The following is a 15,959-nucleotide window of genomic DNA, read 5'->3' as shown; positions in this document are numbered from 1 at the left end:
GTGGGGTCGATGTGTGTGTAAGTGCTCTGAGCCGTAAGCACACTGACCGTTAAAAGTTAATCATTTTAAAAGTGAAAATAAAAAACATACTCAACTAGCATGCTGTCTGGCCTGTTTAAAAGTGAGTTAATCATTGTGGTGTCACTGCTTCTGTGGCTTACGTGACTCTAGTGAGAGATGAAAATAAGCCTGAGCTCATATTGCAGCGTTTTCTAAAGTGAGGCTCCCCCCCACAAAAAAAAAAAAAAACAACCCACAAAACTGTGGTCCCTGGACTAATTATTTACTGTTGATAAAAGTTCTCTACTCACAGCCCACACCTGCCAAATGTAAAAGAATTACAGGATCAAATGACCTTGAAAAGCACTGGGTTAAGCAAAGTTTAATAGACTAGCAATTTCTCCTTTCCCATCTTGTAAGAGATCTTTAACACGCCAGTGACCTTGACATTCCTTGGCGGCTGCTTAAGCAAGCAAACTTATAGATCACAGAATCCTCCTGCCCAACCCTTTCCACATACACCGTTTCCTCAAACGTTTATTACAGGTCACACAGCCGAGGGTGGGGATCCTGAATTAATAATGTGACGACTTCCGGAAACAGTGAGTCTCACAGAAGGATTATTAACTATATGACTTTGGTTTGGGGAAGATCATCAAGTATCATTAAACACCAGCAAACAACAGAATACTCAATGGACGCAACGCGTTCCTCAAACTGCAGTCGTGACTTGGCACAGGGACCACTGCGCTGGCGGTGAGGGCACGCGGAAGCTGCCGAGACGTCACCAGCAGACTGCGCTGAGGATGGACACCGACGGCAGTTGGACACGCGACCTTTGTCAATGCTGGGAGCCCTTGAGCGCCAAGGTCAGCCAGAACCGCTTGGCTGGAGCGCCGAGTGCCCTGAGCCAATCCTGCTGGGGCGAGCCCAAGTGTCACTGCAGCGGGTCGCCCCCGGCCGTCAGCACCCTGACCACAGCCCAGGACGCAGGGCAAACAGGAGCTCGGCGCCGCCCCAGCGGGAGTGGCCCCGCTCACTCGAGTCCCTCGGGGCTCCGGCGGTGCTGCCGCTCACCCACACGCCATAGGTTTCTTCCGATTCGTCTGCCCACACGAATTGCTCTGAAGTGACAGACCGCTCTCGTCCCCCGGCAATTTGTAACAACGGCGCAAACACACGCCCGGACGCAATATTTAAGACACCGAGAGGCTCCTAGTGCTCGGCCGGGACACGCGGGATGTCTGTGCGGTGACACCTGTGAAGGCGGGAGGGTCCGGCCGGTGTTCTGACTCGCAGCAGCCACCTCAGAGGAAATTAACCGGAACACGCGCTCTTTGTTCTGGTTCGTTCCCGGTTCCGTAGCTCTGGGCCCCAGGGGCGGATGCGGGGCTATTGCTTATTGCAGAAGGCATCAATCAAACGCGGCCTCGCTGAGCACATCCACCCGCTCAGGCCCTCCGATGGACGCTCCTCGCTTGTTCTCATTTCCTTCTGGAGTTGACTTTCGCTTCATGAAGCTCTGAGGTCCGTCCCCGGGGAGCAAAGACGGCTTCCGGAGATGCCCTTCTTAACCCTTCAAGTTCTAAAAGTACAGGAACCTCAGGTGTACAGGTGAGGACACTGGAGTCGGAGAAGGGCCACGGCCGGGTCAGTGCCATCTGGGGAACAGGCAGCGATGGGTCACCGCAGGCTCCGACGCAGACACGCTGGTTCGTCAGGAAGCCGGGGGATCCTCGCAGAGTTCATTCTGAGCTACTGAGTATCAGGCCTCATCTGTACACCGAGGGGGTGAAGGAGAGGGCTGTAATCCCTCCCAGCGTTAAGATTCTGATTCTAGATTACACCACTGAGTCCGACTCCCGGTTTTCACAAAGGAGAAATATGGGGTCCAAAGAGACCCAGTGACATGCTAATCATCCCCAGGTAGTGATTGGCAAGGTCAAGGACTGGCACTTTTATACACACACATACACACACACATGCACACACACATGCACACACACACAAGTTACACTTACTTGAGTCAAGCTGTGTTAGTGGGAAAAAGATCATATCATGAATAGTAAGGAGACTGGGATTCTAGTCCTGAATTGCAACCCACTTTTGCACTGATGGATCATTTTAAGGGTGTGAGAGAGTGGCCGTGCCTTCAGGTAGTTGTACCAACACCTGCCCTGACTTTAAGCTGAGATGGGTGTAAGCAGGTAGATGTGGGAAAATGTGCTCGGGTGACCCGCCAGTGGAATGGGGCATGTGAACGCATTCATTGTTTATCTGTTGCCCAGTATCAGCGCACGCTCTTTATCACTCAACGTGGCGGTGGCGGTGGGAGAAGAAGGTGGGAAAGGACACTTCCTAGGAGGTGCCAGCCCTCAGTCACTGCTTTTGGGTCTGGCTTCCAATCCCCCCTTTATGGCTCACTTCTTGTTTTCTTGCTTCTATTTTATTGGGTAAGTTGGAGGGGTACAGATTTTCTTTAAACCTGTGTAGATGGAAGTCAAGAAATTTAACCTGAAGGCAATTTAACATATTGTTTTTTTAAAAAAATATATATTTTTATTGATTTCAGAGAGGGAGGGAGAGAAACGTCAGTGCTGAGAGAGAATCATGGATCGTGCCCCATCCCACATTCTCTCCAAGGAGTCGGGTCCTGGGGCTGGGGAAGGGTTTCTCCGAGCAGCATGCAGGTCCTGCTGTTGACTCGAATTCCACAGTGCTTTTGCTCCTGTGCCTGTTGCACCCCTCTCCCCGCTTCATGGGTCACTTCTGGTTTCCTTGCTTCTGTTTTATTGGGGAAGCCGGGGGGCGGGGGTAAGCCTTTCCGTTTGCCTGTCACTGCCCCGAGAACATCCTGCATGCTGCCAGCTCCAGGCTCCCTGCCGCTCCGGCGCAACCCACGGCCACCCCCAGTCAGGACTTCTAAGGGCAGCGCTGACTCACCCTCCTTCCCACGCAGCCCTCCCCGAGCCCCACTGCCTCCCACACGAAGTGAAATGCATCTAGCTAGCAGTCAAGTCCTTCCAAATGACCTGGCCTCAGCATTCCCCCTGCTCCCCCTGGAACTCCATGCTCCGGGCGGTGCTCCGCACGCCAGGCCTGCAGAACTCCCGGGGACCGGCACTCCTGATGGATTTATTCACGCAACACACGCGTACTCCCTCAGGAGGCACCTTGAGATGCAAAGAGAAGGCACCCTGGGCGGGCTCTGCCCACCTTGTCTTGGCTTTGAGAAGAGAGCTCCGTTTTTACGTTTTGTGTGTGTGTGTCATTGGCACTTCTCAACAAAACTGTATTGTAAGGAAGGTTCATAATGCAAAGGTCCATAATGTGGCGTAGGAAAACAGTCAGGGATCCAAGAGAAAACAGGAACCTGATCTACAAAATTCTATGAGAAAATTCTAAAGAGGACAGTTCACAGCAAAGCCAGCCTGCGTGAAAAAACAAGAGAAACCTCAGATCATCTAACTTTATACCTAAACGAATGAGAAAGAGAAGACCAAGCAAAACCCAAAGTCAGTAAAAGGAAGAAAATAATAAAGGTCACAGTGGAAATCAATGGAATAGACACTAAGACGACAATACACATTTTCAACGAAGCTAAGCGCTGGTTCTTTGAAAAGGCACGGAAAATGGACAAACTAGACTCACTAACAAAAACAAGAGCGACAGGGCTCAAAAAAACAACAACAACCACACAAAATAAAAAATGGAAGAGAAGAAGTTACAACCGATACAACAGAAATGCAAATGGTGAGCAAGGGCCAACTAGACAGCTGGGGACAAGCGGGCCGGTTCCGAGATGCAGACAGTCTTCCAAGAGTGAAACATGAAACAAAAACCAGAACATCTGAGTAGACACGAATGACTAGAAGCGAGGTTAAATCTTTAAAGAAAAACCTCCCAAAAAACCAGAGTCCAGGACCAGATGGCTTCACAGGCGAATTCTACAATAAATCAAAGGCGAGATGCCTCTCCTGCTCGGACTCTTCCAAAAACCTGACGAGAAGGGAAAGCTTCCAAACTCATGTGACGAGCCCCCGTTACCCCGATGCCAAAACCAGACAAGGATGCCCCAGAACAAAAGACAATTACAGGCTGAGTTTGTGACACACATAGATGCAAAAACCCTCCACGAAATGTTAGCAAACCGAATTCAGCAATACACGAAAAGGACTACACACCGCGATCAGTTATAAAGTCAGTCACGGGATGTAACGTATGGGCTGGGCCTGGTGGCAGATGGCCACTGGCCGTATCGGGCGATTATCTTGCAATGTATACACATGCTGAATCACTACAGTGTGCATCTGAAGCTAATGTAATGTACGCCAGCAAATGGTCATTAATTCCTGCTTTTCTTGTCACAGCCTCATCAGCATCTCTCTTATTACTTCCAGAGCGGCAATTTCTGGGCAACAAGAGGATGAAAAGAAATATTCAGCTGGAGTGCATTCACAGGAATGATGACAAATTTGGAGTAAATGGTAGAAAATGCCAATTAAACTATAATTTTTTACATTCTGAAAGGAATGAAGCAGCCACTGGACAAGCTTTGAAGCAACAGCACCCGTGCCCACAGAAGTCACCAATACACAGCCTCTTCCCTGGGTTACCAAACAACGCGACACCCTCTTCACTGAGAGATGTGACCAAAAATGCACACTACTGACATTTACATTTGGAGCATGAACTAACCCTCAATCAAACGTGCCTTCATTGTAATAATGCAAGACGTCTTTTCCCGTGTCTGCCCTGTGTGGCACCAATGCAGACGGAAACCGGTCACAAAAGCTGGGCCTGGAGGTCTATCAGAAAGGGACTTGTCTTGCCCGGCCGGTGTGGCTCAGTGGTTGAGGATCGACCTATGAACCAGGAGGTCACGGTTCGATTCCTAGTCAGGGCACATGCTTGGGTTGCGGGCCAATCCCCAGTAGGGGGCGTGCAGGAGGCAGCCGATCCATGATTCTCTCTGATCATTGATGTTTCTCTCGCTTCCTCTCGGAAATCAATAAAAATATATTAACAACAACAACAACAAAAAGATAAAAGAAAACAAAAGAAAGAAAAGGACCTGTCTTTCCCCAAAGAGAAGTACTTCGCCTTTTTACTTGGACATTTACAAACGAAAGCTATACACTGACCGCGACGGCCAAGCTGCACTGCGGCTGACAGGACCAGATGGAAGATTCGTCCTCCCTGAGTCTGGTCCGCTGGGCACTCTTCTTAGCGCTACTTCTTCAGGGGTTTTCACGGGAGCCCATCATATTCCAAGACTGGACCCGGGGGTGGGGCGGAGTCCCGTGGGGACCAATCCTGTGACCTCACCTCCCAAGGGGGGCCTGGTGCGGCATTACATGCTGGTCCTGGTGCTTTGTTGGTTTCTGCTTCTGTTTGTTGGTTTTCCTTGGCGTTTTGTTTTAGTGGATTTAGTGCTGACTGGGGCAGGACGTGGGACCCCAGACCCCAGAGTCTGTCCCCGACTCTTCTCACACAGTGCAGATGGCAAGACAGGCCGGAGGAGGGGTCCTCCCTCGCACTTGGTGATCTTGGCCAAATCAACCAGCAGAAACCCCGATTTCCTCACACATAGGAAGGGCTAACGCTCTCCGTGGACGAGGCCTGATGACCAAATAAGAACATACTCAGGAGAATGATTTGCACACCAGGGAACGCCACGCGAGGGTGAGAAGTCGTCGTGGGACAAGGGACCCCAAGTGCTGTGGGGTGACTATCCCGGCACAAGCCTGAGAGCTGGAGACACCCCTGGGCAGAGAGCAGGGTGCTCCTCCGGACGGGGCTCGGACGGGCGAGGAGAGCATCCACGGCGACGCATGGCGGCCGAGGCACCGTTCCCCACCGCGCTCGTCCCAGGGGCCCCCACTGTGCAGAGTGAGTATCACTTCACCAAGTTCGGCGTGTTGTTATGAAGACTACATTCAACAATACACGCAGAAGCGCTCGAGAAGCCACAGAGCCGCATCCTGCAGAGAGGGATTAATATTATTACAGGATAGAAATCACCCGCGCAGCCACACCTCACCCGGAACGGGCCTCCTTCACGAGGGTGGGCGTGAAGCTAATTACCTCTCCACGACGGCGCCCGGACAAGACAACACAGATGCTCTTAAGGGAATGCTCGCAGCCGCGCACACACCCACCTTCGCTTTCCAGCGCCTTGCCTGTCGCTCTACATTGACTAAATGTTGGACAGATGTTCAATAATTGACACGGCTTATCTTCCTCTCGCAGGCTCCCTTCCCACTTGCTTGCCAACATTTCTAGTCGCTATAGCAACTGTAAACATTAATGATTATTCCATCATGCCAAGGGGATTTAAACACATTCTTAACTTAAGAAAAAAGAATCCCTCAGGGGGAAAAAATCTATCCATCTCTGGGAAGATGAAAAACATTTACATTTACTAGTAAAGTCCTCAGTTATTGCATTTATTAGAGCTAAATACACACACCTACTTCTTTAGTTTCATGTAGGCAGTTGTGGGGGCTTGAGAAGCTCAGGCTCCTCGTACACAAGGGAGAAAGAATTCATCTAGAAAAATGATAACAGAGCAGGGTCGGGGCTCTAGCCGGTTTGGCTCAGTGGATAGAGCGTCAGCCCATGGACTGAAGGGTCCCGGGTTTGATTCTAGTCAAGGGTACGTACCTTGGTTGCAGGCTTGATCACAGACCCTGGCTGGGGAGTGTGGGCGGAGGCAACCAATTGATGTGTCTCTTGCATCGATGTTTCTCTCTGTCTCTCCCTCTCCCTTCCACTCGATCTAAAATTCAATGGAAAAATATCCTCAGGTGAGAATTAACCAAAAAATAGAATAAAAAAGGAGAGCGGGGCGGGGGTGTCTGTTCCCTGGAGGAACCTGGAGATGAACGGAAGCCAGCACTTACTGCATTCATTTCCTGTCGGTGAACCCGGGCCAGGTCCGTGAACTAGGTGTGTTGTAACTGCCATGCTCATGGTACACCAGTTTTTTAATTGACGCCTTAACATCGAAAGACTGTACTTAGAATGGGCATTTACGGCTTCTCATGCAAAACTGAAAGACCAGGCAATACGGAGCCTGTATTTTTTCTTGGCAAAAACTGACCCTGGGTGAGGGGTGAGCGGCGAGCAGCTGGCTGGTGTGACGGGGACAGAGTCTCCGCCCGACCTACCTTATCTTATTCTTTACACTCCAACCTGCCCGGCCCTTGGAGATGACAGTTTTTGAATCTGCCTGAACCCCTTTCACGTTACATGCTTTCGCAAAGCTAATCTCCCGGAGCCCATCCACCCCACCCAGCTGGCACCCCTTTCTGCGTGAGAAGCAGGGGCACTGATGGTGTGTCCCACGCTGCTGGACTGGACTGGCCCTGGGAGCTGCCCCTCCCCCCAAAACAAAAAAAACTAACCAGTGATGGACCAGGGCAAGCCCAACCGGAAAACAAGAGGCCAGAAGAAGCCATCAAAATCTTATCTTCCTTCATGTCTACGTTTTTTCCCCCTTAAAACATTATTGTAGCAAAATACACATAAACTGCACCATTTGCACCACTTCTGTGCACACAGAAGAGTTAGGAACATTCAAACTGTCATGCAACCAGCCCCACAATCCATCTCCAGAACTTGCCCGTCACAGTAAAATGAAACTCCGTGTCCCTTATGTCTCCTCCCTAATCGTTCATTCACCAAGTGTCAGCATGTACTGGCTGTGGCAGGCGTTCTCTGAGGGCAGGCACAACCAGCCGGGTCACAGTTCCAGGGGACCCTAAATCCTAACCCCTCACCACATTTCCAGGAGACTGGACCTGTGGGCCATGGTGTATCCTCCTCTACAGGGATGCGGCCCTGGGCGGTGAACATGCCTCAGAAGATGTCAACTGCAGAGCTTCCCTCCACCAGGTAAGCTCATTCCAACATTTCATCACCATTTCTCTCCCTGTGGTTTAGGGGTGGGCATATGCCTCAAGCTGGCACAGGAAGGCCCCTTTTGAAGCCTTTGCTGCAATCATTGGGAATAAGGCATTTTTTACTGCTGTTGCTTAACCTGTGGTGAGAGCCAGTTTGATGGACAGATTCCTCACACTGCGGTTGGAGAACGAACTTCCAGCCGCATCTAACGAGAATTTGATGCCAATAAACCCACCTTTGCTTCCGCTCCTATGGACTGGACTTTGTCACTTGCAAGCAAAGAATCCTGAGGCACAACAATCAGACCACAGACAGCACTGAAGAGCGTTATGTATCTTCACAAGCACAGACGTCTGTGCTCCAACTCCACCTTCTTCATTCTACTTAAAACACATCGTTCCCGCCTGGCCGGCGTGGCTCAGTGGTTAAGCATCAACCTATGAACCAAGAGGTCCTGGTTCAATTCCTGGTCAGGGCACATGCCCGAGTTGAGGGCTCAGTCCCCAGTGGGGGGCGTGCAGGAGGCAGCTTATCAATGATTCTCTCTCATCATTAATGTTTCTATCTCTCTCTCCTTCTCCCCTCCTCTCTGAAATCAATAAAAATATAAAAAAAACAAACAAAAACCCCAACATGGTTCCCCTGGCCCTTCCCCGGTCCTGCGGCGGCTCTGCCCCTCCCTGGGCATCTTCTTCGCTGCTTCTTCCTCAGGTGCCCACCCAGCCTCAGTCCAGCTGAGAACACTGAGCCCACACTAGGATCTCCTGCCGCTGGCTGTGGACCTTGGGCAAGTCACCCCACCTCTCTGGGCTGTCGGTAGTTAACGCTGCCTGTGGGAGCACGGGGTGGGGGTCAGGTAGGGTGGTACTCCTGGGGGTGGCTCCATGGCTGGTTCCTTCTGATGGAGGTGGTGGGGTTCAGGAGAGAGGCTGAGGGGCTGAAGGAAGGTCCCTCTGAATGGAGGCTCTGAGACCAAGCGTCAGTCTCACCGGCAGTCGCTGGGCGCCGGGTGCTAGCACACTGAGTTTGCACACACAGACACAATGAGAGGGACCCACGCAAGGCCTGGCCATTCTGCGAGGAAGGCGTGGGGCACAGGGCCAGGGTGAAGGCCCGCTCGGCGCTGTCTCAGCCAGCTCCTCTCACAGAGCGGTCCCCTCCTGACGAGTCACCTCTGCCACCAGGGACCACGAGACACAGAGACTTTTAGCATCTGGCCCCCCGCCAGGCCCAGATTGCCGGGCGAACACTGATGGGCTGACCCTGTTTGATGACGCCTGACCCCACCTGCCCCTGCTCCGCCTGGGGCAGGAGTTTGGACCTTCTCCGCTCTCCATCAGCGTCCGACCCGAGACCTGGGAGACCGTGGCCTAGGTCCTCAGACGACGGTGCTTGGGGCTAATTGCACGGAGCCCCGGCTGATCTTCAAGGGGACGAGTGCCGAGGCCACGGTTCAGCCGTTTGAAGGCACCGCCACGTTCATGATCTCTCAAACGCTTGCCTTTTCTCTCCTGAATGCAATACAGAGCCCAGAACAGAAGGGTTCAGTACAAGGCGGGCAGCAGAGGACAGCGGCCGGCGGAGCGCCCACGGCTGCAGCCACCGCCCAAGACGAGGGCACAGCGTCTCCAGCTGGACTACTGCTGCCTCTTTCTTGGTTTCTCCTGCCGGCCTGTGAGCTCCTCGAAAGACATCCTTTCCCACTATCAACAGAATTACCTACAGCCTACAATGCAGCGGTTCTCAGCCTTCTGGCCCTTTAAATACAGTTCCTCATGCTGTGACCCAACCGTAAAATTATTTTCGTTGCTACTTCATAACCGTCATGTTGCTGCTGTGATGAATCGTATTGTAAATGTCTGACATGCAGGATGGTCTAAGGCGACCCCTGTGAGAGGGTCGTTCGACCGCCAAAGGGGTCGCGACCCACAGGTTGAGAACCGCTGCTCTAATGGCTCCCAGTGCCCTCTGTTGAAGAACACGCCCCTGAAGACGGCTTCCGCGATGCTCGGTCAGAATGTGACAGTGTCAGACGAAGTCTCTACTCTCTCTTGATGAGAATGTTCTTGGGGAGATGGGGGTGGGGAGCTAGGTTCTGTACTTTGTTGTCGTTATTGTTTCCATTGAATAAAAAATAGTCCCTGTTTTTCCATCGGGTATTTCAAGGTGACCCGGTGGATCCTTTAGCTTAGCACGCCTTTGCTCAGCTGCTCACTGTGACATGGGATTAGATCCTGCTCCTCGGACTCACCCCCTGTGGGACGTTTCCTCGGTGGCACGTTTAACACTGTGGCCGAGGAGGAGAATGGGATCCCGAAGGGGAAGCCTGTCCCATGACCTCGAGCTCAGCCACGCCCCTCCTATTCCCTCCGTTCCTCACGGACTCACTTTTCCCACAACAAAGAGCCTCTGACCCACAAAATAAGGGGGAAAGAGTTCTTCAAAAAGGACTGAGCAGATTACAAATCCCCGGGCGACTGGTCAAATGTGGACTCGATGTTGGTGCCGGCTTGGGGATGGATGAGTTCCGTTCTTTATCGCTGGTTTCTGGACGGGACCTTGGACTTGGCCTCGATAAGACTCAGATGAAATCATTCTTCTGGCGTTGTTCAGCTCGACCATCATATATTCCTAATCATCATTTGCATTATTCCATTTTCTTTCTTTTTTCCAGTTCCCTTGGATATGAGTGCCTTGGTAACTAGTTTCTAAGAGCTCATTTACAACTAAAGACGTCAACCATATTGTCACGCATTGCACAAGAAATACCATGTTCTTATTATTTTACTGGGGTGCTTTGTTTTGGGGTTGTACAGAAGTTGTGCACTGAAATAAAATCAGGTTCTGTTTAAAAAATAAAAAGAGTAGAATGAAATAGTAGCAGGAATATAAAAAGCAAAATTAAGCCTAATTCTCTTTCCTCTGTAAATAATTCTAGACCGCACCGCATTGTCTTGGTGCCGACGGTAGAGCTGGCAAAACGGAAACATCTGGGTGATTGGGGGACATGCCACTGTCACACTAGGAAGCAATTCCAGCGAAGGGGGTGGCGGTCCTGCCTATGCGGGGCCTCTACATCGCCCACGAACAGGTCCCTGCTCCGATAAGCTGGACCAACGCCAACTCCACCCACATGTCCCTTCTGAACCCAGACTGCCTGGGCAACGCGAACGAAAGGCAGTACCTTGGTCTGAATTCTGAGGGTCAGCATCACTCTTAGTATCTTTGTTGGGAAATCGTCCAATGATGACATCGGCGTCAGCAGTTCACGGTTTGGAAAGACCTTGGACTATCTGACTCCCCCTCTGGTTTCACATGACAAAGCAGAGCAGGAACCTTGAGGGACTCGAAGGGCTCCCTGCACTGAGCACCGGGACAGGAAGTCCCGCCTCTTCACCTAGGCAGGAGTGTCAGTCACAGAGTAGCTGTGCACTTGGCCTTGGGGTGCAAGGCTTTTACCTACAGATGGAGACCCACAGCCCAATGAGGGAGCACGCGAGCCCGGCCCCTGCTATCTGACCCTCTCTCTCCAGCATTCTCACGTTCACACAGGGCTGGGGGAGGGGGTTAATGTTTTAAAAATATGGACTTGCAGCTTTCTAAAAGGCGAAGGGAAAACAGGAGAAGGCAAGGAATAGGAGGAGAGGAAAAGAAGCAAAAAGGAAGAGAAATATCAGCTCACACTCCCACGTGGCTTCTTCTTGATGAACAGATGTATGTTGGGGTGACTTGGTGCCTGTAACCCCAGAAACCTCATGAAGGGCAGTGTCGGCCACAGCCAGGTGGCGCTGTGATGACCCAGGAAAGTGCGGGCATCTGGCCGGGAGCCTGCAGAGGAACCTCACACACCTGGGGGGCCCTCGAGGTGGGCTGCTCTGACTGACCATGGCGACTGCCATCACTGGGCTTGTTCCCATGGGGACTGTGGAAGCCACGCCCACACCAACGTCACCAGCGGCCTTGGCTCCTATTTCAGACACGGACCGTATAAGAGGGCAGGAGGGCCTGGCCGGTGCGGCTCAGCTGGATGGAGCATCGGCCCTACACCAAACGGTGGTGGGTTTGATTCCCATATGGGAGGCAACCGATCAATGTTTCTCTCTCATCTCTCTCTCTCTCTCTCTCTCTCTCTCTCTCTCTCTCTCTCTCTCTCGTTAATAAAAACATATCCTCAGGTGAGAATTTTTAAAATATATATATTTTTAAAAAGGCAGGAGGCTCCACACTCAGCGATGTGAGTCTCAATTCTCTGCTCTTAACGTGTCACCTGGGAAATGTGAGATAACAGTAGTAACGAGTCTTTGGCCACCTTTGGGCTCTTCAGGCCTCCTGCTGAGGAGCAGGGCTGGCACTGCCCTGTGGGCTGCCCCGTGTCCTGTCTGCAAGGCGGCCCGGTGCCAAGGTGACCTCGTATAGTGATCATGTCAGTGTGATGGTCCAGCTGAGCCTGTGATGACCCGCGGGTGCACCATGGGCACCGCCAGCTGCTCCCAGGTCCACCCGAGTCCTCTCTGCTCCCTATCGCCTCGCACGTGGCCCACCTGGTTCAGCCTCAGCGAGGCCCTGAAAGTGTGAGAGCCCTTCCCGGTTTGGGGTCGGATCATTCATTCCAAGAGTAACTCGGCAGGTAACCTGTCAAAGGAACTTCTCAATATGTATGAGCTTCAGAGGAAGAAATCTCACTCACCTACAAGGGTCTAACATATGTCTGTGTTTTAAAACATTATATATTTTTTATTGATTTCAGAAAGGAAGGGAGCGGGAAATAGAAACATTGTGAGAGAGAATCATGGATCGGCTGCCTCCTGCATGCCCCCCACTGGGGATCGAGCCCACAACTAGGGCATGTGCCCTGACCGGGAATCGAACCGTGGCCTCCTGGTTCATAGATTGACACTCAACCCCTGAGCCACGCCGGCCGGACCGTGGTTCTGTTCTGATTGCCGCCCTGTTCTTTCTCTTGCCATCCACATCTAAGGTGAACTAACAAACAAGCCAGCCGAGACCTCAACAGCAATTTTTGACTAAACTCAGGTAATTATGTTTTAACAATTAATTGGAAACATATTTAGCTGTCTGTGTTAGGACAGTTCCTTTGCCGATATGTAAGGAAATAACGCATTCAAAATAGCTGGGCTTTATCTCCAGGGAGCCAACGTAGCCGTCAGGACTCTGCGTCTTACATAACATCGGGTGTGGGTGTTGTGCCTTATCTGGTTACGGGCTGTCACTGGGCTGGAGAAAGCCAGCCATTAGCCCGGCATCCATCACTCCATGTTTCCGGGAACTTCGCCGGGGAGAGCAATCACCTGCTCTGGTTTGTGGGAGCTCGAGGTACAGGTGCCAGCGGCCTTTTCTCCTGCCACCCCCAGTCGACAGCATCCTGGCATCTGAAAGGAGCAGCGTTGCTGGTGGGCAGGGAGCCCACGGCTTCCGGCAGGGCGGTCCATTATTAATGGAGACAGTCACAGGGTGGTTATGTACGGATGTCAGACCTTCCAACGCCCAGGGCGCCCCGGGGACCTGGCTGACAGGTGCTGGGAGCAGACCTCGGGCAGGCCTCATTAGTCGCTCCCAGGGCCGGCTCCAGAGTGAAGAGGCAACCGCTCCCAGGGTCGGGCGTCAATGGCATCCCAGGGTCATCACCCTGAACGCTTCCCAATTTATTTATTTATTTTTTGCAAGACACAGGATGTGGATGGCACATCCATCCTACCAGCCTGTGGACGGACACTCACAGCTTTCATATTCCTCACACTCACCGCCCACAAAAGCCACTCCCTCCTCCACGAATTGAACCCGATTGTTTCTGGCTTCTGATAAGACAGGCTGGGGCGGGGGGGGGGGGAGGGAGGTGTTGGGCTGTTGGGTCAAAGTGTCCAGAAGAGCCCTTTCCATGCTTGTGCCTCCTTTGAAAGATACGACCTCATCCACAGCAAAGGTGAGAGTTTTAGAGCTGGGGTGTCGGAGGATTAGTTTAGTCCTACCCAGTCTTATGCAGCCTCATTCTGGAAAGTTCCGCATAGCCACACGCACGCTGCTGGGCTGGAGCTTTCGGGGTGGCCTCTGACATTCAAACTGGAGAGGCCACGTGCTGAGCAGGGGACTGCCTTCGATGGGGCCCGAGCACAGACAGGACGGCGCTTCCTGCTCACTGTCCTCAGCCCCGCCCTGCAGAGGGCGCTCAGGCTCGGCTCCTGCGCCATCTGCGAAGCCGGGACACCACGAGGTGACTCGTGTTCACTGCATTTCTGCTGTTAAAAGACGGCTGCCGGGCACGTGGATTTTGTGGAGACCCACACGAGGTGCCCCCGTGAGGAGCAGATTTGGCGGGGTGCCCGCTACACAATACAACACGCCCGGTTTCAGATCGCGGCCAATGGCAGGCGCCAGGCCACCGACTGGCCACCCTCTGCCTGCTTCTCCGGTTGATGTTTGGTGACAAGCGCCACATCTATCCCGCCGAGACGAGCGCGGGGATGAAAACAGAAGCTCCGTCAGCCTGAACGTAAAGTTTCCTAACCCGAAAGCGAGCGAGCCCTCGCAGCGTGGCCTAAGCCACTGTCCCAGGCAGGTTTCTGACCTGCTGCAGGGCCGCTGGGGACGCGGATGTTCTTCCATCCGCCGCAGAAAGTCACTGCGAGCGCAGGCCGAGCGCACAGCACCGCACACCTGCCCCAGCAACGTGGTGAGGCCCCGCCCGGAGGCGCAGGACCGCCGGCCGCCTGCCCGCTCCCTGCCCACCCAGGCCTTTTCCCCGACACCCCCTCCGGGCAGGGGCGAGGCAGCGGCGTTAGGCCGGATGCCCAGAGTGATCTGCAAATGGGAGACCAGTCATGACACAGCCCTGTGGTTTGCAGGAGGCCCTCGGTCCAGGTCCACGCGCGGCAGACACTCCTCCATGCACTGCAGACGCTTTCTTGCCCCAAACGCCGGGACGAGCATGCTTTTTCGGAGACGGAGGTAACGGACAGCGGAGAAGCGTGTCTAAAATGTGAGCTGGGAGCAACCTCGGAGGCCTCCCATATGCTGGGACTTTGAAACGTTTTGTTTTAGAAATTTTCCAACATATCCCGATGACAACACTTCATCCATTACCCGCCCTGATAGAGTCGGACTTGTCTCTTACCGCCTCCAGCTGTGGGGGTCATTTAGCAGGAAACGGAAGTATCTCCCTTCCGTTCGTGATTACTTTATTTCATAACTTTGTTCGTAATCGTGACTATGAGGAGGATTGGAGCTGGTACTCTTTTTGGCCTTTGGGGTTATCTGTACTTTTAAACCCCCCAGGCCCCACTTAACATACATATCCCCAAATGGCAGTTCATGAGTTGTTGGGGCGATTCATCTTCACTTAGGCAAGGCCTCAGGGGTTTGTCTCCTATAAAACAGAGATACGTACGGGATCACCAGGTTGGGTAAGAATTAAATTGGTTAATTCACGTAAAGCATTTAAAACAGTGCCTGACACGCATGATCCCTGAGGCAAGTGTTGTGTTCACGGGTGGGTCGCTTCCCCGTGTGCTGCCTGCCAGGACCCGGGGCCGGGTTAGACTCATTCCATGGGCGAGCCGCGGCTTCTCCTCACGTCTCGGCTCTGGCGCCGGTGATGAGGCCAGGCCTCTCCCTGGACAGTTCAAAGGATTTCTTACAAATTCCATGGCAACTGGAGGAAGTCACTCTTGACGACTCCCAGCTCCTTCCCCGATAACCGGTCTATTCCGGTTTCTGCATTTCCGGGCTCAGTGTTGCTATTTACACGTTTTCAGCGGATGGCTCATTTTGTCCAGATGTTCCAGTGATCGGAGCGGCAGGCAGTTTTCTCTTACGATTTTAAATCTCATGTGAGAGCGATGTGCTCTTTTCAGTTCTAATTCCCTGCATTTGTATCTCTCTCGTTTGCCCTCGATTGGATTCGGAGAGGACTGTGCTTGCCTTTTCCTTCTCGGAAAACTCTCGGTGTCTCCGGTGTGCCCGCCTGTGGCGTGTTGTTACAGCAGCCGGAATGGACGAGGACAGTCTCCGGTCACCATTTCCCAATCCCACACACT

General features: G+C 52.6%; 1 protein-coding gene across 2 annotated transcripts in view; it reads right to left on the bottom strand.

Moving 5' to 3' along the window:
- CNTN4 (contactin 4) overlaps window positions 1-15,959 on the bottom strand; it is a 398,511-nt gene that overhangs the window by 71,529 nt on the left and 311,023 nt on the right. The gene's annotated exons all lie outside the window — the stretch shown is intronic.

Source organism: Myotis myotis, unplaced genomic scaffold (assembly GCF_014108235.1).
Source record: "Myotis myotis isolate mMyoMyo1 unplaced genomic scaffold, mMyoMyo1.p scaffold_m19_p_13, whole genome shotgun sequence".
NCBI lineage: Eukaryota > Metazoa > Chordata > Mammalia > Chiroptera > Vespertilionidae > Myotis > Myotis myotis.
Note: the sequence above shows the minus strand (reverse complement) of the source record. Positions and strands in the feature narration are given on the sequence as shown.